The following is a 26,604-nucleotide window of genomic DNA, read 5'->3' as shown; positions in this document are numbered from 1 at the left end:
TTCTGAGATGTAATATTAAGAATTTTTGAGCCTCATCATTACAGCTGAGAGAAATTATATATAACTCTCCCAGTGGATCCATTGTCGTGAAATATTTTAATGCTAATTGAATGTTGGTCTAATTTTAACTACTTGACACATATTTGTGATATAATTAAGACAACTTCCATAGATATTCTAAGTTATTTTTTCTTTAAACTGCAACTGTAGAACAGAAAATAATTCTAATTAAATGTGAAACATTTCAAACCATAGATTAAAAAACAATACATATTTTATTTTGGCAAGCTATCAGCTGTTGTTCATTTTGGAATTCTATCTTAATATTGACATTTTCTGTGCCCACTACAGTATTCTTGGGTAGCAGGTGTATTCTATTCTTTATGCATTTTATTTTATGTACTGTATTCTTTAGTCTTTATCTGTTGAACATGAGGCTAAACAAACACACTGGATGAGTCAGACAAGGGTGAAGAACAACATTTTTATCTATAAAACCCATCCAGTCAGAGACTTTACATTTATTTAAAAAAATTGCAAGGGGGTAGTTAGAAAAGCCAAGGACAGATTTCCTCTGCCAAAGCAGTCTTTCCTGATAAACCAAAGTTTAGAAAATAGAAGTGCTGAAAATATTAATTGTTCAAAAATTATGAATTTTTCAAAATCATGCTACAAATCATGCTACAGCCATAATTTGTTATTTTACTCTACTAAATAATTTATTACTTTTCCAGGGATGTCTCTCAGAGCATTGCCTTGCAGATATGTTTTGTTACATAAATCCTCCTTATTTTAGGTACGTCAAAGTCAAGTAGCTATGCCCAAGCACCACATTCCTGCAAAATGACATCTCAGTCACAAGAAAAGAAGTGGCTGCTTCAGAGTCTCTCTGTCCCTCATGTAAATGATTCAGTGGGTGGCATTGTCCAGGTTTGGAGGATGAGTTACACATCATTCCCTTGAGGATCAGGCAGTGATTGCTGATGTGTATTATTAGTCAGGCCAAATATAATGGGAGGCATGTTCTTGGCCATTAGAATTGCCATTCTTGACATGTGGACACCTGCTATACTGCTAAGTGATTATGAACATTCTTTTGAATATTACTCTTCCACAATTCTGTTATAATGTAGGATTAAATAAACAAGGCACATGACATCATTTGTAGGCAAAGGCTGACACAGGGACTGAAGGATGTGCTTCACTTCATTGTACACACCAAAAAGCACATATAAAAAGTACATATATAATGTATGGCCAATTTGGGCCACACAGCTCCAAAATGCTTCTTAGAAAATATGACCAAGAGATGGATAATAATATTAGACTGAATCCATAAGGTAAAATTGATTGTATTTTGTGGGAAGGAGATTGGGGTTTGAGTGGGAATTAAAACAGTAAAATGGGTGCTTTAAATTTCTATATTAGATACCTAATATCTAATAAAGAAAATATTGTCCATTCATCTATCCATCCATCCATTCATTCGTACAGCTGCCCATCTCATAAAATGTGACTAATTATTTATGAAAATGTATGGTTTTGTTGTCAAATGCACTTGGGCTGCAAAATGAGTGCTGGATTAACATTCATGCCATTTTTTTCATTAGCTTAGCCAATTATTCATGTCTGGTTTGCCTGAAACCTCTAAGGCAGGAATACATACTACATTGGGTTGGTGAACATAGTAAGAGCACTGATAAACTAATTGCCATAGGTTACGTGACTGGTCATAAAGTACATTTTTGAGGAAGCGAAGTGGTGAGGTTCTTTTCTCCCATCCCCACAATTTTCTCTAACCCCAGGTTTACCTTTATTTCTCCTGAGTATACATATAATTTCAAACACAGAATGAATTGCTGCCATCCAATGATTTTAACTTCTAAGAATGCTATGTAACTCATGAAGAGCCTTGAGGCAGTTTTCTAAATAAGGATGAAACTAGAGAATTTTTAAAAATTAAAATAATTTCAAAATTATTTAAGCCAGGTGACACAGCTAACTAGGTGGAAACTCGAGAAACTAAACTGTATACCTCTGTAGGATGTATCACCTTGAGGGAGGATGGGTGGGGTCAGCTGAAAGATGAGTAATGGCTACCTAACTTCTACATCTATATGTATTTCAGGAATTAGTAGTATTCACCTTGCCTGCCTCATGATAAACTTTTTTCATAAGATATTTATTGCAAATCATGCATAACTTGAATCTCGAATCTTCACAATTGAATTGTTTGTGTACTACTGATTTCATTATTAAAAAAACTTAAAGATGTAAATATTTTATTTCTTGTGTTAACTTTTTCTTGATAACGCTTAAAGAAAAAAAAATGGCTAAAATCATGAAATCAGATTTTAAAATAATTAAAATTGGTATAAAAGTATTTTGAATATAATTTAATCTGATGTATCCTTGGATCCCACAAATATAGGCATCATGATTCTTATGGAGTGATGAGGAAGTATTGTATATTATATATTCTCCTTTCACAGGGTCAATCCCAGGAATGAAAAATCAGTATGTAGGGAGGGCCAAATTTCCTCATTTGCAGCGATGGGCTATTGGGTATTGCGTACTGAGTATTGTATTTAAAGGGCAGAAGACAGAACTGTAACCTAAAGTGAATGGAGCATGCCTACTTTGATCTGTCTATCCATCCACAGGTCACCATGGGAAGGAGACTGCTTTTGCTAAAAATCTAGATTTAAAGTAAGGCTTGCATTTTTGCCTACCCATTTTAGACAATAACCAGCAAAATATGGGTCTGCCTCAGTGGTGGGTTTCAATTTTTTTTTTTGCTACCGGTTCTGTGGGCGTGGCTTGGTGGGAGTGGTAGGGGAAGGATCCTATAAAATCTCCAGGCAGAGATGGCATTTGCTGATTCTCCAAACTACTCAAAATTTCTGCTACCAGATCTCCAGAACTGGTCAGAACCTGCTGAATACCATCTCTGGTCTACCTCCATATTTGGAACTCACATATAAAATCATAACAAAAATTACTTAAAATGTTACAACAAATATATCTGAAACAGGAAGTAATATTTAGGGTTGTCAATTAAAAGAATCCTGGAAGGGTTTTAGGTCACCCAATGTAACTTGCCACTGTAGTCAAGAAATCCACAATAGCATTTAAGGTAAATCAATATCTATTTTTTGTTAAAATAACTCCAGTAAGGGCCTAAACCCGATTTGTTTTCATCAATTATCAAACTATCATATTGTTAAAATAGGTTTTTTAAGTTTTACTTGAAACTTATTTTACTATTTTCTTTGTTTTTAGAAAATTCATGACTGTGTAATCTGACCAAATAACTTCAATTACTGATCAAATTAAAAGCAAAATAACATCCTAAAGAAAATTCATTTGATCCAATAGAAAGATGTTAAGGATTCTAATAACAGCTGGTGTTGTAATAAGAAAACTTTCTCCATGATAAGTTAAAAGAGGGCATGATGCCTCCAGCCTTGAAAGAAACTATCTCGATTCAACTTAGACAACTATTGCCCTATTACAGCTTTCTCTTTGGGGGAAAAATTGTACAAAAGATTACGGTGGTTCAGTTTCAGAAGATATTAGTAAATAAAATGAATTACTGTATCTACGTTTCTTTTAATCTGGATTCATAGCTAAGCCTGAGATGGAAACTATGATGGTTTTCCCTATTAGAAAATCTCAGTAGCTTTTTATATTGCTGATCACAGATCTTACATGGTTGTGAGTTGGAGGTAGTGGCCTTGGTTTCAGAGTGTGTGTTGTAGATGTAGTCATGAGACTACTAGATACACTACCACTCATCAATTTCCCTATTTAAGTTTGTAAATCCACTTGGGAGAGATCACTCATCAGCTTAGGGTGACCTATCATCACTTTGCTGATATCAGGCCAAATCAGAAATGCTGTTGGCACAATCTAGTATCTGGTGGCTGTATCATAATGGGTAGAAACAAGTGCAAACTGAGGTCCAGCAAATGTATTTTTCTAGAAATAACTTGTTCTTGGTGGGGGTTGTAGATGGGGTTGCTCTCCTGTTGAAGAAGCAAGTGTGCAACTTGGGAGTCTTCCTTCTGCAGATGAAAACTGAAGCAAGAAGGGCTTTCATCCATCTGAAGCTAATATACCACTTCCCGTCCTACCTAGACCAAGATACCCAGGCAACAGTAACTCATTACCATATTACTATATGATTAGATTACTGTAACAGAGTCTCTGGGGGCAGCCTTGGAAATGATTCAAAACTACAGTGGCTACACAATGTAGTAACCAACATTATAGCAAGTAAGAGCTGATCCTCAAATATAGGGCCTATTCTTTGGTTGATGCGTTAGTTGTCAAATGGTTTCCAAGCCCATTTTTAACTGCTGGTTTTGACTTATAGAGCATTATATGCCTTGGCTCTAGTACACCTTTGAGACTACCTTGTCCAGAATCTTTCTATATAGCCTGTGTGTTCATGAAGGGAAGGGATGTTGAGAATTCAAGAGGCATGGGCCTAAAGGCACTCTTTCTCTGTTTTGTGCCCATTCTTTGGAATATGTTGACAGCAGCTCTGCTGGCAATCCCCCCCCCCCCAAAAAAAAAAAGTTCTCCGTAGGGCAGAATTTTATTATTTGAACAGGTAAGTTGGCATACTGATATAATTTGGCTGATCAGGTAACCATCTGTATTCTACATATATTGATTTAAATATATTTTTTGTATTGTAAATTTTCAGGGATATGTTGACCTAGACAGTATAAAATAGCAGTAAAGAATTGAGAGCAATTTTGGTAAAGTTATTGAGGAGTGGGGAAATCCACCTTCTAGTCCTGCCTTGAGCACAGAAGTCAGCTGGGCGATTTTGGGCCACTCTATCAGTCCTAGGAAAAAGTGGCATAAAATAAATTTAGCCAAATAGCTTGGGCTATAGTTCTTTAAATTCCAAGGTGCTTTACTATCCAATAAAATCTTATTGAGTAACCCATGGCTAAGAAAACCATGGTTAATGCCTAAATACAACATACTAAAACGGACCAGTTTCTTTTGGTGGGGTGGGGAGGAACACAGGTTATCTCTGTTATGTGTTGTGTTTCTTGGTTGCTTAGCATGTTTTGTAAGCCCAGTCAACATGGTTTCTAAATCAAAGTTCATGATTTCTAACATGTATGAACCCGTGTGATTTTTAAGATTTTTTTAAAATACAACTCATGGTAGCGAACCTATCACTACTCCTTCCTCCTGTTTTCCTCACGACCACCCCCTGTGAGGAGAGCTGGCTTGAGATCAGCCGGTTTTTCATGGCTGAGGCGGGAGAAGAACTCAAGTCTCCAGATCTCTAGGCCATCACCTAATTCTTTCAGAGTATAATCTACCGGATGTATATAATTTTTCAGAAGTTCTATTTGTTCGAGTCGGGGTTGAGAAAAACTGCTCTTAATCCCTTCCAGACTCGGAATGTCATTAAGATTGGATTCAGGTCAACCACTTGGTGAATACTCTGGGCATACCGAGGCGGCTAACCGCCAGCAGGTAGCAACCCATTTAGGGTGGGGAGAATGGGGGGGGGTCTGATCCAACAAAGCGATGGACCCCCCCCGAACCCCAGCCCAGCTGTGCGGAGGGATACAGGGCCAGACCTTCCTCGTTAAATAGATCCGGCTGTGACGGCCATTCAGCGAGTGCGCAATCCCGAAAAGGGATTGGGGCAGAGCGGCGTATTTGCGGGAGGCGGCCGAAAGCGCGCAAGCGCTTCATCCCGATTCTAACGGCAGCAGGATCGTAAGTGTTCGAGGAGGCCGTCGCTACTGTCGCGCGGGGGGCAGGGGGGAAAAGCGAGGGGGACTCCAAAAGAGGGAAGAAGCTGGGGCTGTGGTGGGAGGGGTGTGCGCGTCCATGTGCTCACGTTTCGACGTGCGCATTCCGCGTTCCCTGGGGATGAGCGAAGCCGGGCATTTTCCCCCCTCCCCTACCAGAGGATAAGCGCTGTTTATCTCGCGAGAGGTTTAGCGAAGACGTTTGTGCGCCTTCTCTTTTTTCCGCTTCATGCCGAAGAAAAAAAGCAAATCTGACGAAGGGCGCGTGCGCAAAAAGCCCCCTTTTATCTCTTCCTTTCGCTCCACCGACTGAGCGCGCGGTCTCCTTTCCTGTAGCGGCAGTTGAGCGTTGCTGGCTTCCACCAATCGGAAGGCCCCCGGGGGGTGGGACCTCACGCGGCCGCGCGTTCTAGGCCCGCCTCCGCCCCAGGGGGGAGGGCGGTGGCGGAGGAGGTGGGACCTATATCTAGCTCCGCCCTTTTCTTGGCCTCGCCGGCGGCGCGGCTGCTGCGCCTGAGTTTAACCGCGCTCTTCCCTCGTTCCTGTCCGAAGGAGGTTGTCGCAGACCCCTCGTCGCCCTTTTGCCGGAGAGGCCGGTCGGGAGACCTCCGCCGATCGAAAGGCGGCGCCGTTGACGTCGCGGCTGGTGTTCGGTGCGGGCGGGCGCCCCCGGCTGTTTCCGGAGGAAGGAGCACAACGCAGGCGGCGAGCGAGCGGCTCCATCCCCCACCCTCAGGGAGGGAGTGCGGCAGCGGCGGCGCAGACAGGCCCGACGAGGCAGAGGCGAAGGAGGCGCAGTTCGAGTGACCCCCGGCCGCGGCGGCCACCCACTACCACCACCCGCACCAGCAGCACCCGCACCGACCCGCCCTCCCCGCGCAGAAGGCAGGATGGCGCTGAAACGCATCAACAAGGTGAGCGGGGCCCCTGACGCGGCCTCGGCTGAGCCGCCGGGCGGAGGAAGCGGCCGGGAGGGGAGGCTTCCAACGCCTTCCTTGCCGCGGGGTGTTGGGCAGCGGCGCGGCTGGGCCCACTCGGAGCGTTACGGGAAGTTGGATTCCCGGCTCCCCGTTAGGGGAGGTTGGATTCCTCGGGCCCGGTGAGGAGTGGCGGCGGCGGAAGCTGCCGGGACGGGCCTTTGGGGATCGCGAGGTGTCCGGCGCCGATTCGGCCTCCGCCAGCCTCTCTCCCGGCCTTCATTGCAGTGACCAAGCCGCCCGTTTCCGTAGCTCACCTCCCGGGCCCCGATCCTCGATCCTGTTCACTCAGGGAGCCCTTGAAAAGTTACCCGCACCGCCCGGTGTGCTTGTGGGTCCGCGTGTGTGTGTGTCCGTGTGTGCCGTGTCTGTGTGTTGTGGCGCCTGCCTCCCCTCCGCCGTGGGTTTCTCTGCTCTGGCCGGGACCTTCTTCTTTCCCGCATTGTAAGATGGCGGCGGGCTTGCCACTTCAGGCGCTCCCCGGGATCCCTTTCTCTCTCTCTCTCTCCCTCTCCCCTCGCCAGCTTTCAGCAAGAACACGGCTGACACCCGCCCCTCGTCTCCGGCCTCGGCCGCCTCCGTGGCAGCTGCCGATCGGCCTGGCCTCCATCGCGGCCCCGGCCGGAGCCCGTTTTGGTTAAATGCGGAATCCTTGTCTTTTGCCTCCGCTTCTGACAAGCAGCGGAAGTATGTGGTGGCGGCGGCGGCGGCTCTGTGATGCATCGAGAATGTCGGTTCTTGCACAATCTAGAAGGAGGGTGGAGTAAGGAGCTTAATGTGAACCGAGCGTCGTTGTGAGGAAGTTGGTTCCTATTTTGAGTTAGAGGCTCACTTGTTCTGGCAGAGAGTGCGGTTTAGGTAACCTTGTTACCCAGTTTCACTGGTGACCGTTCCTTTAAACTAAGGGTCAGTGTGTTTCTACAAATGGTCTTGGAAGTGGTAGTGAGCTGCTTAAAGCTTTTAGCTAGCTCCACCTTTGGAGTTTTTTCCCACTCTTCCTAGCGTTTTTCTGGCAAGTTCAGGGTTGGCTTGTCCCAATAAAAGCTGTTTATAATTAGTGCATGTAAAGCATTAGATCAATTGTAATAGTTGTACCACCTTTTAGATTATATTTTAGAACTATAATCCTTGACTTGCCACTTTTTCTAAAGTTTGTGTTCAATATTAAATCTGAATAGATGTAAGCCTTCTTCTAAAACTTGTTCCCCTACAGTAGAGAATAACAACTCAAGGGAGTCACCCAGCTCTAATTAGTTTTCACAACAACTCAGGCAGAATATTTAGCAGTTTGAGTCTTGAACATTTTTGTTTCTTGTTAATGTATGTAAATACTAAAGAATTGAAAGATAATCACAGCCCTGACAAAAGAGGCTCTCATTATTTGCATTGCATTTCATCTTATTCAGAAAGTTAGGTTTGATTTAAAGTCTTCCTGTAGATAGTAGCTTGAATTATTGAAGCTGAGATAGTTTTAATAAGCAAGTTCTAGAATTTAGAATTTATGGCTATAACAACATTATCTTTGGTAATGTAAGTAACTGGTATTAACTGAAATCAATGTTCTAGAACTCTCAGAGTTGATGTCTCACTTTTGTCTGGTTTATATAGGTTAGTTATAATGTATGAATTTTTATCAGTAACACCCTTATCATGTAATGTAATATATATATATGTATGTATGTATACATACACACACACATACATGCACACACACATATACACATATATACATACATATACATATATACATACATACTTATATACATACATACATATATACACACACACACACACACACACACACACACACACATACAGAGCCTGAGAAATGCTTCCTGCTTGTTGGGTTTTTTTAAAATAGCTGAAGGTTGATCTTATGGCCAGAGCAAGAAACTAGTAGTGTGCAAAATATTTCAATTTAAAATAGTTATTCCAGGTATCCTGGAAGTGTTCCAAACTTTTCTCAACCATTCTATAAGTATTCTAAAGGCTTGGGACAACGCTGGAATGATCAGAACTAGTCTAACAACAGCAGACCAAACTATTCCAAACTTGAAACAGCTCTTTCAAGTTTGAAACATGAATTAGAAAACATTTTATATACCCTTACAAATTATCAAAATGTGAATCAGTTGAAATGTTTGCCTACCACATAGCCATTATTTAAGTATTATAATAAGGATCTCTGATACTCCTGTTTGCTATTTTTTCTCTCTATACTTTTGTTGCACATTTGTTTTTCATAAACTTTGAAACCACTACAAATACCTCTTCATGAAAATCCTAAAAGTAACCCTTGCATGTTTAGTTAGAAGTAAATAGAAACAACAGGCTCATATATCATAGAATTATACTATTTATCTAGTAAACAAGTAATTATGGGTAGTAGTTATTGCTTTAAGTAAATAACCAAGTACACCCAAGATTTTTTACTCCCTGACTTATTCAATAGTCCAGATGCAATAATTCATAATATTCCTAGGCCTCAGATTGCCAATTGTTAATGGAGAAATAAAATTCTCAATTTTGTTTCAATATATTGGCCAAATTTTAGAGATTGCATACCACTTACAAACTGAACATTTGTAAAATTACTTTATAGTATAAAAAGTTCAGCTATAAAAATCAGAACTATTTTCTAATTGTCTTGGTATGTTTAATTCAAGGAATTCTTTTTTGTAAAGAGTGTGGTGTATCTTACTACTTTTGTTTGTTTCTTCATCCCAGTGGGTGTGGTTAAGCCAAGCAATCTATAATTAGTATTTGTATTACTTCTGAGTACTGGTTGTTTGGAATTGATAAAATGCCAAATAAAAATGATGGAAGTTGCTGTCTGTTTAGGTATTCTCGCGACAAAAGTATCCAAACAGGATTGAGAAAAGTACATTAATATGCACATTTAATACACAAAGAATTCTGTAAAACATAGATGTTTAATCATACTGATTTATTATAAAATGAATAGTTTTTAGTTAAAGCAGCATCAATGGAATGGCAGTTGTAGTTCCTGCCACCTGTCTTGTTTATGAATGTGACAAAATTAAGTTACCTGCTAATTGATCATAGTGGTTGCTTAATTCATTTAACTCAGTTTAAAATATGCTAACATTTCACCTTGGGCAAGATGGCCGACCAATCAAAAGTTTTATAAAGAAAATTAAATTTATCAGTTACACGGTACAATAAATGAATACATTCAGGAGTGTTTAGTGAAATCATGTTTTATGTAGATAATGACCAGTCAATATAATGAACAGCAATACAAAGACATGCAGCATTGTGTTGTATATTTTATTTATGTCAAACCAGAAGATGGATTGTATGTCTCCTGAAGCATAATATTGTCATAAAATATTGCTGATGAGATAGGTGAAATTGGAATTGAATCTGGTATAGCCATGATGTAAAAGAGCACATAGTCAATTGATAAAACAATTTTAGTCCATTGCATTTTTCATGGTTCATTTTGTTTTTCTTGGTTCAAGAACTCATACCAACATGATTCCATCTCCATTTTATTAGCGTGCAGTCTGCATGGTATCTTAGAGAATGGCTTAAACTTGTCCAGTAAAGTTTTGGATGAGCTGCATCTGTAGCTGTCCTAGTGCAATAGATCACTGTTACTTTATAAGCATGATACTTAAGTAAATGTCATTTTAGTAATTGGTAAAATGTCATTTTGTATATTGTATTTTTGCATGTATGCTAAAATTCAATTTGTTTTTATGGAGCCTCATCTTTTTCATCATAGTCTTTAACATCTTTGAAGATTTCTTCATTATACTGAATAATCCTATACTGAACTAACTTCTAATAATTGTAGTGGTTTTGTGTTTCAAGATATTTAAAATGGTTCTCATTTGAAGCCTCTAATTTCAATTAATATTTGGAGGAAATAAAAGTTACAAAAAAACCAGGATAACTACTGATGTAGCTTCCATTCATGTATATTTTACTGGATACTTTTGAGTCAGTTACTTACTTAGCTAACCTTACAGGATTGTGACTATGATGTAGTATTAGTAAACCTATTGCCGCCTAAAGAAGATATTAAAAATGTGGCTAAATGTCTATTCGCCCTAATTTTTTTAGAGCAGGTTATTTTTTAAAAAATAATTATGAACCTGATTTGATAACATCAGATTTGCTATGTTGTACACAACATAATGCCAAACTGCTCACTTTCAATAATTCATCTTAGATGTTAAAATTTCTCTTGTATTGTAAATGTTCTAAGCCTACTTATATTACACTGGCTTCGGCTATGTCTACTTGTTTGTTAAAAAAATGAAGACTATCTTTTTATTGGATAAAAAATCTGTTTTTGTCGATGCACCCAATGTGATTTTATGAAATTTGGTAATGAACAGATATGATTGTTTTAGTAGCAGTTGTTTAATCTGGTGCAAATTGCTAGCAAAATTAGTATACTTGGTTAATTAATTTTCTTCTCATTGGTTATATCGGAAAGGAAAATATTTTTTTCCCAATAGGATGCTTTTTCTCCACTCCCCCAACCCTGTTCTTAACCATATTGATAGGAAACTCATAGCAATTTCATCAATAGGTCTGTTGTGTTTATATTATTCACTATATTGATTTGATGGGGGTAGAAAAATTGAAATGTAAGTTTTTAAAATGCTATTGCAATCATTAAACAGTAGCTTACTGACATTGTGGAACAGCCCCCTGTAGAGATCAGATTGATTCCCTTTTTGTTCCTATTTCCTAAGTTTTTGAAGACCCCAGACTGTTTTACAGAGCTTTTCCCTGCTGTGTAAATGTTGCTATCTTTATTTTTAATTATTTTAATCTGTAATTCATGTTGTATTTTGTAATGTTTTGTAGGTTTTTTTAATTCCTCCCATGGATATTTCAATCTGTACTTGTTCTAAGTAAGCTGCTGCAAATTTCTTTTGATTACAATACCATAGAAATATGTAAAATATCACCAGTAATCTTGCCTTTGCACATTTCATTACTCTGGGCTACTCTGCATGCCATTCTACTGCACGTTTTCTTGTCAGTTTTGCTTTAAATGCTAGATTTACTTTCCTAATCTTTGTTTATAATTACATCTAGATAGATCTGTCAAAGACATCTTTGTTTGCAATTCTAGTTCAGGAGGTGTTTGAAACTTTCTTGGTAACATGTTATATTCAGTGTTATCTTAAGAATTCATCTTTACACATAACAGCATATCAGATCAGCTTGAAATGTTCTTTACATTTAGAATGCTTAGTTTTCCATTAGTACAGAAGTACTTATCACACCAGAATTCTAGCCTGCATTTCTTTCCAAATAATTTTTAATGTTCAGAAACCTCTATGGACAAGTTAACAAATAAAATATCACTCTCTGCATTATAGGCATAGCTGGTGTTTTGTTTCTTAAAGTAGCTGAGAGTTGCAAATAAAAGTTTTTTTCTTGGTATTTTACATTGATTTATGACTCTTGTAGACCAAATGTTTACAATTTGTTTACATTTTGAATTAACTGTTAGAGTTGAAAGAAATCCCAAAGATGATTTAAAAACAATGATAGTGGTGGTAATGATAAATAGTTCACATCTTAACAAAATTATGTTTTATGTTTATCTTTAAAGTTATTAGCTATGAATGTTTGGTCCCTACTTGCTCACAATTGTGTTGGAGAAGATCTATAACCCAAAATACCTTATCGCTAAGATGGTATCACTAACCTAGTTCTCCGGAAAGAGTGGATGGAGTACGATATATGTTCCAGTTATCTTTACTAGCAAGAAATTTTACTAGGCTTTCAAAAGAGGGTCTTTTACATGCCCTGATGTTTTTGCCTTCATCATCCTGCAGTACTGGAGAAATTTGGAAGATTCTTTTGAGTACAATATGACAGGGATTAATTCTATCCTAAAACTAGCTGCACTGATGCTTTTGGTTTGTTAAAAGAATTGTGAAGTTAACTATATTTATGGACCTTGAGTAAGAAATCATGGAACTTGATCATTATTAAAATATATTTAATTAACTTAAGGGGCATTATGTTTTCTTAAATTAGTATTTAAATTTCAGGTATTAGAGCTAGTCTTTGATTTAGAACCATAATGGAGCAGTTTGTTAAGTGAGACTTTTCTTAAGTGATTTTTGCCCCATTTTACAACTTGTCTTGCCACAGTTAAGTGAATCACTGCAGTTGTTCAGTTAGAACCCAGTTGTCAAGTGAATCTATCTTCCCCATTGACTTTGCTTGTCAAAATGTCGCAAAAGCAATTGCAAGAGAATAGGCTGTTTGCTCTTCTACGTATCAAAAGCAGTGTGACCAGGGCTGTGAATACACTGTGTAAATGTATATTACTCTTTTGAAATTGTTTCTTCTATGATCTCTTTGCAGGGGAAACATACACACACACACACTGCAGAGGAAGCTCCAGGCAATTGGTGCAGTCACATTGTTTTTGATATGTACAAAATAATAAGCAAGTACCCAAGCATTCTAAAGGGCAGAAGAGTGGATAGCGGGCAAACACAAATCAAAGAGGTGAAACAATGCAGGTAGTCCTGAATTTACAACAGATTGCTTGTTGACGATTCAATGTTACAACAGACTCAAAAGTTATTTATGACCTGTCCTCAAAGTTATGACTCCTGCACCACTTCCATGATCACATGATTGTATTTCAGACATTTGGCAACTGGCTTGCATTTATGTCTGGTTGCAGAATCCCACAATCACATGGTAGTTTAGTTCTTTGCAACATTTTTTGGTAAACATCCATTGAATAAGCTGGATTTGGACTTTAAACCTTGTCATTCGCTTAACAACTTGGTAACTCGATTGTTATAAAAACAGTCACAAAACTGAGTTTGGCTATGTGGTAACCTAACTTATAAGTTGTGGTCATAATTCGAGGACTTAATTATAGTCTTATTCCAGACAGAAAGCAAAGTTACATTCACATGATTTCCAATTTAGCGACTGATTGGAGTTGTTAGCCCCAATTATGGTAGCTGCCTGTAGTACAGTATACGCATTGGTTACACATAATGATATACGGCTTGGATGGTGATGTTTTCTTCAGAAGTCAAAATAATAGGTTGGGAAAAAGACATTTGTAAAATAAAATATTTTATTCCTCATTTTCATTGTTGAATTATACATCTGGAATGTTTCAAGGTATTTTGTATTGGCACTATTTTAAATAATTGACTTGTTTTGCTTTGTTTAACTTTGCAAGACCACCAAAGTACTTTGGATTTGAAGGTAAAAAGGCACTTTGGACTATAATTATAACTTCTTTCTGCAAATATTTAAAGCAGCCTGTGCAATTCTAGGAAAAGGTGTGTCGGCACCTGAAACCACTTCTAGACAGATGCTAGGTTATATTATCCAAGGCACTTTTCTGTCTTCACAGAATGCTGTATGGTTTTTTTAATCGGTATATGATTTTTTGATATTTTACTTGGACATGTTGAGGTTCTTTAAAAAAACCTCTTTATTGCAAATTTCTTCTTAGCTAAAATGTCTGACTTTTGCATTAATTTTCATAAAACTTTCACAGTGAGTCTTCATTACATAAGAAAGGTCCAGAAACAGAGCAGAGCAGAATTTTCTAAACTCTTAATTTGATTTCCAAAATTCTGTGTTGTTACATCCTTACAATTCCAGAATTACATTTTAAATTCTACAGTAGTTATTTACATAATCCAATGTGGATTAATGAATGCTGTCGCATATGAAATATTCAAGACACTTGTAAATCTTAAATTGTGAGAGAAATGCCTCATGCTGAAACCTACTGGATTATATTCCGTGAATTTTGTTCCAGCTCAGTCCGTGGGGAGTTTCTCCTGTAATTTGTGAACCATTTTGTTTCAAAGTAGAAGTTTGAATCAAGTAGTCTTTGGTGCTATTAATAATAATGGAATAAGTAAATCTTTTGACACAGATCTTACAGCCTCTAGTGGAATTTGTTTTAATGGTGTTATTCCTATAGTTGTCATTCCTTAAATTAGCTGAGGATTTGATTTTAATAATAGTAACTAGTTTCTTATTCTTAAGCAATACACTACTATATTTTAAAGTACCTTGCTGTAAGAATACTATTGGCATTTTAAAAGTAAGTTAAGATTTCCAAACAAAACCACTGAAGTTTAAAATGTCATGCTGAGCTATTTATACAAAGATATTTCTATATGCATAATTGTAACAAATAAGTCATGACGATGGTGATAACAAACCAATCTATAAAAGAGCACTGTATTTATTAGTTGACTTTGTAATTCAGTGCATTGTCTCCATTTTGCTATCACCTATCTTTAAAGGGTGGTTTCGTATTTTATGTAAAATGTGTGGCACTAAGGAAGAGAGATCTTAGTTCAATAAGTAGTTGATTCATTTTATAAAAGTCTCAATTCCAGAATGTTCGGTTAAGAAATTCTTCAAAAGCAAGGCCATTAATATTAGAATACATTACATGCATATGCACATACACTCCACACTTCTCAATTTTAATTGCTATTTGGAGTCTTAAGTAATGTTGATTCATCCAAATCTAGTTATTCCTGATTTCTCTTGCAGGACAGTGAGAATTACCTTAGGTTTTTTTTTCTGTCTAGCCATAACACATTTTCCTTTCTACTGCCTATTGCCTAACTCAAGATTTTATGTTGCTGAAAAATGCAGATTCATAGAATAAGCGCCAAAGTGTGTTGTGATGTATTATACCCCCAGTTTTTCTCAATATTGTAGTAGTAGAAGTAGTCATTCTTGGTATGTTCCCTGTAATGACTATTGAGAAAGAACTGCCAAAATAGCTTAAGATTTTTTGTCTCTATTACTGAAGTAGTTTATAACCATTTGTAATTGCCATAAAGAAAATACTCACATCATGTAGTTCCATCAAGATGCAGGATCTGGAAGCAATTGTCAAATATTATTCCTTGTTAGTTAAAACCTGGAGTGAGTAAAGTGAGTTCCTCAGCAGAACATTTTCACAGTCTTCATTTAATTATGTAAAATGACTTTTCATTACCCTAGCCTTCTGGTAAGAGTTACTATGCTCTAGTTTTGTTTTGCTGTGCATAATAATTCAGAATGGCAGGAGATCCTTCCAGTCTATTTAATCCAGCCTATTTAATCTTATTGTTTTATCCAGTCTGTTTAATTTTATCATTACAAAGAAATGACAGAAAACCTAACAGTCTTTAAGAATACTCAGATATCCTAGAAATGGCAGTGTTATTTATTCAAAAACTATACACTAAAGGTTAGGGGTAGAATTAGATAACATGGCTTATGTTTCTTAAGCAATGTCAAAGTTGGCTAACTGGTAATTTTGTTCTCAAACAATCTTTATGATAATGCTATAGTCTCAATTTTCTGCAAAAATATAACTTGGACTTAGACTTTTTGATAGGTCTGTGCAAGTGTTGAAATATGCTTTGGATCTTGCATGACCACAAGTAGAGCACATTTTGCTACTCATTAAAGCAATCCCACGTTTTCCAGCTTCATCATTAAAGTGGCTATTAAAGCAGCATTTTTTTTACAGGCTTGTAAGGGAGTCTGAAAAAATTGGGCTCTTTTAATGAATAGTAGAAGATGATGTGCTTGCATGAGATCCAAAGCATTTTGCAAATATATCTGGATCCTGGTATCTGTGACACAGTTCTTCAAACTCCACTAGTAAACACTGTTTTTGTTTCTGCTGATTCTTTTTCTTGCCTTTCAGAAACCACTGTTGGGGTTAGCATCTTTTAAATATATGTGTATGAAGCACTAGTCTGCCTTTGAACATGATAGCTAGTTTTTTATGATTCAAGAACTGTTGGAAATATGTTCACAATAACTTGAGGCAATAATAAAAATTGAATTTAGTAGCTGCGATAGTAAAGTGTACAATCGGCCAGAACACACCGCTGTAGTTGATTAGTTAGATAGTGCTGACTCATGCATGAGGTAATCTAGGCTATGATTGGTTGTCGTAAGTATTAAAGGGGGCATTTTCCTTTTTCCCTGCCCTTTTTTTCTGGGTGCTTTGTTTAATTTACCTCATGATATTCCTGTGCACCTGACTATCCTGTGTTCTTTCTTTCTGTATGATTACAAAGACTGTTGTAAGTTTGAATATTTGAGAGACAGAGAGAGAAAGAGAAAAGGTTTGTTGTTAGCGTCTCGGACTTCCATCTGGATAGCTGTTGGACAAGTTCTTGAAATAGATTGCTTGTGGTTGTGATGAATTATTGTTTGCAATTACTGGCTGACTTGCCTTTACAGATACAGTGTTATCTATATTCAGGATGCACCTATTTTAAGCCCATTTTCCCATTCCTGTGTGAATGAGAGACAAATTTTTCTTCCCGTTATTTTAACTTTGTGTTTTATTTGAAAATAAAACAGAGTTTACAAAAAATAGCACATACAAAAAACATTGTGGCAGTTGAATTAAACAGTTTCCTATCCTTGTAGTTAGAATTGTCCAGTTTCCTAAACTTCTTTAGTTTTTTTCACTCCTGACACTTCTGCTTACAAACAGTAGCTGTCAATCCATAACATGAGCCTCTGTAAGAAGAATAACATTGTATGCTTTTTAAAATTTATATTATAAATTGGAGCTTGGCACCTATCAATGCACTGATGATGTTGCCTAGTCTTGTGTAACTCCATGCTACATCCAGTTAAATGTGAGCCTCCATAGCATTTATTGAAGAAATTGACTACTCTAGATATTTTTAGTAGTTGAAATTAGTAGTAATTTTAAGTGCATAATGCCTGTCAGAGTACAGGTTTGAAACTCTTTTTGTGAGTAATGATAATAAGTGCTAAATTAAAGACTGAGTTAACTTGGGGGGGGGATCCTTTGCATTGCAATAAATGTTGACATATTAAGTCAAATTAGGGTCATCAAATGATATAAGATGGTTTGCTACTTATTTAAAAATGAGCCCTGGAAGATTTCTAAGAATGAAAGACTTGTCAGCATATTTGTTTTACTAGAATTTCTACCATTTGTACAAAAAAAAAAAAAAAAGCTGATAACACTAAAGGAGAAAGAAGTTTTTTTTATCCCAACCACCACCTTTAATATTTCATATGTAACTAAATGGTGAACATAATAATTTCTCTTGTTTCCTCCCCCCCAATAATCCTGTGAGGTAGGTTGGGCTGGGAAAGTGCATCTGACCCAAAGTTACCCAACTGGTTTTCATGCAAGAGTAGAACTAACACTGCGTGATGGTGCAGTGGTTACAATGCAGTATTACAAGTTAACTCTACCCACAGTCAGAAATTTGATCCAGACTGGCTCAAGGTTGATTCAGCCTTCCATTCTTCTGAGGCTGGTAAAATGGGGACCCAAATTTTTGGTGGCAATATTGGTGACATTGTAAACTGCCCATAGAGTGCTGTAAAGCAGTGGTCCCCAACCTTTTTTGTACCAGGGACCAGTTCCATGCAGGAACACTTTCCAAGGACCGGGGGGAGATGACACTTTTTCAAGGAGGGGGGGAGGGGAGGAGTCCGAATTTGGTGGTTTGCTTGCAGACGTTTCATTACCTGACTAGATAACATCTGATGTTACCTAGTCGGGTAATAAAACGTCTGCCAGCAAACCACCAAGTTCAGGGAGCGCCAATGCCTCCTCATTGCAACCCTGAGTGACAGGTATTCTCTTCTATTGGGACATTTAAAACGGAGGGTTTCAGCTGCAGATTTAGGAACTGCGCCGGGCTGAGGAGCACCTTCAAAATAGCGCTGGGCGGCGGCGGCCCGTGGCTGTCTCCGCGGCTCAGGACAAGTCCCTGCAGGATGGCTGAGAAGCCCCGACTCTCAGCCCTCCCTCCCTCAGCCTTATCCCTCAGGTGTCTGCCTCGTTCCTCTCTCAGTCGCTCTCTCGCTCCTCCACCAGCCCAGGAAGAAACTGCTTCAAAGAAGCCGGCAGGGTGGCTTTTCCTGTCGGCGCAGCTCCTCCGAAGCGCCTGTTCACCCCCACCCTGCCGCCCGCGGTTCAATCCAGTGCTCCGTTCTGCCTGCCTGCCTGCCTTCGTTTCTGGTTGTTTCGGAGTAGCTTTGGCTGAGAATAATAACTATTCGCCTCTTTTACTCAGCCGAAGCTGCTCCGAAACAACCAGAAACGAAGGCAGGCAGGCAGGCAGAACGGAGCACTGGATTGAACCGTGGGCGGCAGGGTGGGGGTGAACAGGCACTTCGGAGGAGCTGCGCCGACAGGAAAAGCCACCCTGCCGGCTTCTTTGAAGCAGTTTCTTCCTGGGCTGGTGGAGGAGCGAGAGAGCGACTGAGAGAGGAACGAGGCGGGAGGAAACCGAAGCCGCTGAGCCGGAGAGCAGTACAGGCTTTGGTTGCTTCCTCCCTCCCCTTCTTTCATTTGTGTCCTTGATCCCTGATCCCAGCAGCATTCACCGAAGGCGAAGAAAGACGGCATTTTTATTTTATTTTTATTTTCTTTGTGGCCCGGTACCAAATGATCCACGGACCGGTACCGGTCCGCGGCCCGGTGGTTGGGGACCCCTGCTGTAAAGCACTAGGAAGCGATATATTAGTGCTATTGCTAACAGTCTCCTGGTTTGTTGGCCATTACTTTAACTACATTGAATGATAAATTGGTAAATTTCACTTCACAAACTAAGAGCTTTTTTGAGGTTGTCAAGGAGAGCTTGGATTTTTTAAAAGACTTTCATAACATTCTCATAAAAAAAGTTTGGTAGTCATAGGTTTAGAGCAGGGGTCGCCAACCTTTTGGACCTCAGGGACCACTAACCAGTTCTGTGGACATCGCCTAATTTGTGGGTGTGGTTTGCTGGTCATGTGGCTGACTGGGCATGGCTTGTATGTAAATATTATAAATATTTATATAAATATTGAATTTTTTTATTAAAAAAATAGCAACTTTTACCCCAAATCAGGCAAAGCAGGCAGGCAGATTGAGTTGCTCACAGAATCACATATTCATTCAGAGATCTATCTATCTGCCATTGGCTAGCTCAGTCTATCGCATAAAATTTGCTTGCAAGTAAACTCACAAAATTATCTCACAACACACCATGTATGTAAATATTGATTTTTTATTGAAAAAAGAACAACTTTTACCCAAAATCAGGCAAAGCAGGCAGATAGATTAAATTGGTCACAGAATCATTCAGTGATCTATCTATCTGCCATCAGCTGCCTGAGTCTGTCACATAAAATTTGCTTTCCGTGAGTCTGCACTGAATAATAGAGCCTTCAGTCCTGAGGGAGGTTCGGCTGTGTGCCGAAGATCTAAAGACTAGCTAGAAAGCAAGAAATCCAACCATTTCCTGCTTCCTAGCTAATCTAAATCTCCTGGCACAGCAGAACAGCTGATGGTTGGAAAAAGGAAAAATAGCAATTTAGCAGGCAAATTTGCCGGGTAAGGAGTGAGTGGGCGGGGAGGGTTCCTGCGGCCATGTGGGCGGCACAGCCTTGTGTTTCTGCGCAGCCTGGATTAATTGTTTTGGGGGGGGTGCTCTGGGGGTGAGATTTCTCTGCGGCCTGACCACTGGTTTAGAGTACCTGTGTTTTATCAGTCTTATATATATAGCCATCCTTCTGGTGACCACTGCACAATCGAGAGCATTTTAACATACTGCACTTCTGTATGGTTTGCCAATTGCATGGTGGCAGATAGGAAAGCACTCCAGAGGGTTAATGTCATTGCCCAGAAGATCATTGGTTGCCCTCTGCCCTCTTTGGAAGAGCTTTATAACTCCCGCTGCCTTAAGAAAGTTCAAAACATTCTCAAAGATCCATCTCATCCTGGGAACCCTTTTTTTGAACTATTACCATCTAGCAGATGGTACAGAATAATAAAATCAAGGACAAATAGGCTGAAAAACTGCTGAAAATAGCTCTTTTGAATTCTGCTGTATATTGCAGTGTTGGTGTGATGTCGGCGGTTTCCGGTTCAATGTGTGAAGGGTGAAGAATGTGTGTTTGTGTTTATTTTCATGGTCATGGTCATGATGTGCACTGAAGATGGTGTTTGATTTCGTTGTATGAGGTGCAATGACAATAAAGTAAACTAAATCCACCCAATCTGAGGTGATTCTGGGCAGTGTTGAAGAACAGATAAAAAATGAAGATATAAAAAACAGCAATACAAATATATAAAAAAACTTAAGAGTACACTGATTATGTTTTGCCTAATTTGGTAATGAAATGTCTGCAAGAGAATCACCAAATTCAGCTTGCAGATATTCTTCAAGGATAAGCCATATAAATTATAGAAACTCAATCTGGAGATGACTAGGACATGAACAACTGTAGGCAGTCTGATTTAGGAATCTGATGCATAAGATAAAGTTGTGCAAAGGTCCTCCTACCAGTTGCCATTGCACTAATCTGCTCCTTAATCAGGAGGTGTACCTAGATTGTGTACTGGGTCTGCCTGGAATAGTGTAACCCCCTCCCACACTAAAGATGGTATAATCTGTAAATCCATGCCCCCCCCCCTCCCAAAATAGAGCACTCAGTTTTTCCAGAGTTCAGGTGAAGCCTGTTGTCCTTTATCTAAATCCACACAGCCTCCAGGCATTGGTATAAGGCCTCTCTTCTCCGATCATCACTATTTGAATTGACTCTGAAAGAAAGAGGTAAACCAGTGCAACACCATAATGCCACCCCCCAACCCTCTGACCCAGCCCAAAGAATACCGAGGTTGATAGTATCAAAAGTCATTGAGAGGTCAAGTAGGATAATGATGGATATATTACCCCTAAGTAAAAGTGATGAAAAGGAAACTTATTCATACCTTTGATTAAGCTATGGAATTCCATTACTGCAAAGAGAAATAAAGGCCACTAATTTGACTGTCTTTAAAAGGAATTTAGATAATTTCATGGGGGGCTGTTGAAAAGTCTTGAAGAGTGAATGCTACCTCTTTGCTGATGGGATCATTTCTCCAAATACCAGATGCGAGTGAACAGTGCGTGCAAAAGTGATGTATCCCTTCTTCTATTCAAAGGCATTGCAGATACAGGCAATTTTCAATATACTATAATGAAGCCTGTCCATTACAGTCCTATAATGTGATGATTGTAATACAGGTCAGTTGTGTGGTCAACCCAATTTTACTGCAGTCTTAAAGCAAATGCCACTGTCACTAAGTGAATCAATGTTTCACTTATGGACACAGTTTTGTTAAAAGCTGGAAGTGTTGATTTTCTATAAAGTAATGTAAAATATCACATAACCATGGAATGCTGTAAACCGGCATAAATGCATCTGTGTTGTCAAACATCTAAAGCTTGGTCATGTGACTGTGGGGAGAGTCTGACCATCAGAACTTCTAATCTGAGTCAGAGTTACAGAGTAAGAGTTGGAAAGGACCTTGGAGGTCTTCTAGTCCAACCCCCTACTCAAGCAGGAGACTTTATACCAATCCAGATAACTAACGGTCCAGTCTGTTCTTAAAAGTCTCCAATGATGAAGCACCCACAGCTTTTGGAAGCAATCTGTTCCACTGATTAATTGTTCTCACTGTTTGGAAATTTCTCCTTAGTTCTAGGTTGCTTCTCTCCTTGATTTGTTTCCTTCCATTGTTTCTTGTCTTGCCTTCTGGTGCTTTGAAAATAGGTTGACTCACTTTTCTTTGTGGAAGTCTCCTTTTTCAGGCTGATCATAACTTGCAACAATCACTAAGTAATTGGTCCTAAGTCGATGTCTACCTGTAACTGATTATTAAGAGACTCAGTATTGAATTAAGATGGGCTGCTACACGTTTGTATATTCACAATATTTAAGTAGGGAATGATGATAGTAAGATAAGACATTGAAATTTTCTCAGAACATATTTATGTTGCATGTTTCTAAGATTATAAATTCTATTTATTTTATACACCGGGAAGAAATTGACTTAATATGCATTGATGAGCAATGGTTGGTGAGTAAAGCTTGCAGCATTTACTCCAGGACAGGGATCCCCACTATAGGATCACGATATATTTGCAACTGGGCCATGTGACTGGCCACTCACACAAGCAATTGGCACCAGCACTCACATCCCATTCACACAAATGAACTACGCGTGCATGCAACCGCCCCTCACACAAAACCATCCTCTCTCCCCTGTGTCATTCTCATCCACGCTGTGACGAGAGTCCAGGAATGGGTATGACTCCTCCCTCTGACATCATAGAGCTGAGTCTGCCACTATAAAAGCCAGTCCCTAGCTGGCTCCTCAGCTTTTGACTCAGCTTCTGGTCTATGAGCTAGTGTCTCTGGAAGAAGTTTAAAGTTTTAAAAAATAGCAAAAACATCAGAAGGAGCACAAAAACAGCTTCTACACAGCTCCTGGGGCTCTGGTTGATCTGTGCCACGAGCTTTCCTGCAGTGTCGAGGCTTTGGCACTGCCGTTCTGGGAAGCTGTGGCCACAGGTTCAGCTGAGCTTCCCACACAGTTTCCGGAGAACGACAAGCTGCCTCTCCACAACTGATTTTCGGGCCACTTCACAGCTGATTTTCAGAGCTCCAGTATCACCACTTCTCAGCTGTTTGCTAGCTGACCATTTGATCGCTCGGGGCCTGGCAAGAGCCTAAGGAGCAAGCGAGGTGTCAAGGCTATCCCAGGGCTGGCGCATGTCGCGGGTGGCCATCTTGAAGGGTAGTCGGCCATTTTATTTTGAGCTAAAATTTGCTCACCTTGCCCATGCAACAGGCGGCACTCTCAGAGGGGAAGCTCCCAGCACCTCCTGTGTCAGTCCTGTTAGCAAAATGGAGAGCAAAGTGGCCCAGTTGGGCCTCACTGGCCTGGAAGAAGTACAAGGTTTTCAGACCCCAATGTGGAAGAGAAGAAGATAAAGAGGCCATTCAGCAAGAAGAGAGGCTGCAGAAAGATCAGGGCCAAGGCCTTGGTCCCCATAAAGACATCTAAATCCAAGCTCAGGATTTCTCTGAGAAGGCATCTTGCTTTGGAAAAACAGTTTGCTAAGATAATGGGACAGATGAGAAGCCGGATCCAGCAGACTTCCCAGTCAGGGGAAGAGCAGGTCCAGTTTTTGTGCTTCCCCATCTTTTATCCTCTGAGCTGTTATGATTGCTTCTGGAGTGTTTTTAGGAATGCTGATTGGACACAAGGATCTCCTTTTAAATAAGGACGATGATGAAGCTTTGTGATATGCCAGTTTTCTACTTCATGAAAATTATTTTAATTTAACATAAGTGGGTCAAAATTTGGTAAGTGTCAAAATACACGTTGGCAAATCCCAATTGGGAATTCAGCCTATATCTTAGTTCAGTGTAGGCATGGAAATTAATAAATATTTGTTCATTCAGATATTTAAAAAATAGCATTTCCTCATAGAACCATGTGATCAATACAAATTCTGAACTCCATGGTCAAGGATTAAGATTACTACAAATGAACAGTATTAGAGGTAGACTTTTAAAACCTCTTAATCAAGATGTTAGTAAAAAGCAAGTGATGGGAGAGGATTATCTGACTTTAGGCTGAAGATGTTAAATCTGCTTAATTAGAGGCTTAAGATTCAGTGAAAGGAATACTGCATATCTGCTTTCTGCTAGGTATAAAGTTCAGATTATCTCAAAGCTTCGGCAAGACTTTGGAAGACACATGAAATGTGTCTTCAATTCTTAAAAGAATCAGTGAAAACCATTTTTTTACAGAGCTCTTAGGCAATTTTTGAAATCAACAAAGTTATTATTGAATCTTGAGTTATACATTAGATAAACATTGCAAGAGGAAATGTATTTTTTCAATTTCATTAAAATTATTATAACATGGAGAGAGATAGTGAATATGCAGCCAGTCTGTGCCTAGTTTTGGTTATCATGACCAAGTGCTGATTTGAACTTGATTAGTTGGTCTATGGAGGTGCTGATGGTCAGCCTGTCTGGATTAGTTTGTTTAAAGCAAAACAAAATTTTAAAATGTTGCATAATTTCTGTGGATTATCACTCTAATAGGACTTCCCAGCTGGACTACAGGTTGTATAAAGATCAAAGATCATAGGCCAATTAGAAAATGTTTTATTAATATTTTAGGGAAAATATTATTGTACTTAGACATATTCAGAGATCATGTGTCAAATATATAAGTATTTAGAAGAAAATTGCCAACAATTTGAACATTTAATATAATTTATGTAATTTTCAATGAAGCCTGACTTTTGATGCATTGAATGTATACTAACTGCTATGGCTTTAGGAATGTTATTTTGACTTGTCTACTATATTTACTTCTCACCCATGTGTAGACTCCATCCATGGTTGCCTTTTACTTTCGTTTTTAAAAGTTTCACAAATAGACTTTGACTTACAACTATTGGAAATACCATGGTTACAATGGTCTTCAGAGTTCTTGCTGGCATACACACCCATGTGGTCATTTGATCACAGTCTGGGCGCTTGTACTTATAATCATCATCACTTACAGTCTTCTCTGTCAGCTTGCCCACTGACTTCAGTTATGGGAAGCTGGTGAGAATTCGCCTCACCTAATAACTGTGGGATGATTATGCTTTATTGCATTGCTCAGCAGCAGAAATTCTGGTTCCAATTGCCATTGTAAGTGAGGGCTCCCTGTACATGACTTGCAGCATTTAGATGCTGTTCGTTCTTTGTATTTGCCGGTACATAGAAACTAGTAAACATTATTTCTGTTTTTGATTATTTCTCTCTTAAGAATTCAGATCATTAATAATTAATGACATAGCCTTCCAATTTTGGACTGCTTTTATTTGCCTCCCCGCTTCTTAGCGTCAAAAAATTTGCTTTCCTCAACCATCATAGGTTTTAATATTTTAATATTCCACAGTACCCTGCCTCAGCTATTAGAAAAGTTCTAATTCATTCAAGAATTCTAAGACAGGGCCACAGAATTTAAAATATATTTCAGGCCAAGGTTGACATTCTTGAAAGACAAGGAAAGTTTTCTGTGAGAAAGTATAAATTTTCCTAGGTTTCAAGATTGCTTGAAAACTAAATAAAAATGTAGTTCCTTTTTACTTGTAGTATAGAGCCTAGTTCCCCAATAAGTGCCTAAAGTAAAATTAGGTGGAAAACAGTGCTGCTGTTTCTCTTTGCACTATATCTAGAATGGTTGCACTATAGAACTTTCCATGGCTTGGGTGTACAAAAGTGTTTCAGCAAGGAAAAGTGTTTCAGACTTCATGGGCGGAAAATGTTTGCAGTGTTTGGACCCTTTCACAATGCTTTCAATACTTATAGTTCCGTTGTTATACATATAACTAGTTTTTTGATGCGAGATCAAGTTTTATTTCTTTTAATAACTGGTGCACAAAAGCATTTGTCTGACTTGATGTTTTGGAGGGGCAAGGGACAGAAATACGTAATTCTCTGACAGTATTGTTTTTATTTCAGGAACTTAGTGACTTGGCTCGTGACCCACCAGCTCAGTGTTCTGCAGGCCCTGTTGGAGATGACAGTAAGTTATTAATAATAAATACTGGTTCTTTTAAACGGGTTCTTGTAAACCAATGTGGTTTGGGTTTTTTTCAGGGGCGGGGAGAAAAACATTTAAATAACAGTTCCCCCTTTTTCTCTTCCTTTCTCACTCTATCATTCAGTGTTTCATTGGCAAGCTACAATTATGGGTCCTGTAAGTACTGCAGTTTTATTAACATTCATTTTAAAGTCAACTATTCAAAAGTTATTCCAGAAACACCTTATTGTTATGTTCTTATATATGATATAAAGTTTACAGGTTTTGGCACGTTTTCATTGGAGTACTGTATTTCTCATTGTGTATTCTTTAGAATGTGCTAATATCACGATTTTTTCATGGAAATACTTTTGCCTAAGATTTCAGATAAATTTACTTCTTAAAAAAATTCAGTAAGATA

The 26,604-nt window shown here is 38.8% G+C and overlaps 1 long non-coding RNA gene across 2 annotated transcripts; it reads left to right on the top strand.

Annotated features, from left to right (window-relative positions):
• The first annotated feature begins 5,626 nt into the window (after positions 1-5,626).
• LOC148123866 (uncharacterized) lies at positions 5,627-26,360 on the top strand. Of its 2 annotated transcripts, XR_015740491.1 has the most exons (4): positions 5,627-5,757; positions 6,345-6,706; positions 26,123-26,186; positions 26,329-26,360. It is a non-coding gene; the product is annotated as an uncharacterized LOC148123866 (long non-coding RNA). The 2 variants fall into 2 exon arrangements; XR_015740490.1 differs by lacking the exon at positions 5,627-5,757 and having other exon boundaries at positions 6,278-6,706.
• Positions 26,361-26,604: the final 244 nt, after the last annotated feature.

Source organism: Pseudonaja textilis, unplaced genomic scaffold (assembly GCF_049901715.1).
Source record: "Pseudonaja textilis isolate UNSWEBS1 unplaced genomic scaffold, rPseTex1.2 PTEXCTG147, whole genome shotgun sequence".
Lineage (NCBI taxonomy): Eukaryota > Metazoa > Chordata > Lepidosauria > Squamata > Elapidae > Pseudonaja > Pseudonaja textilis.
This window is presented reverse-complemented; position numbering and strand designations above follow the sequence as displayed.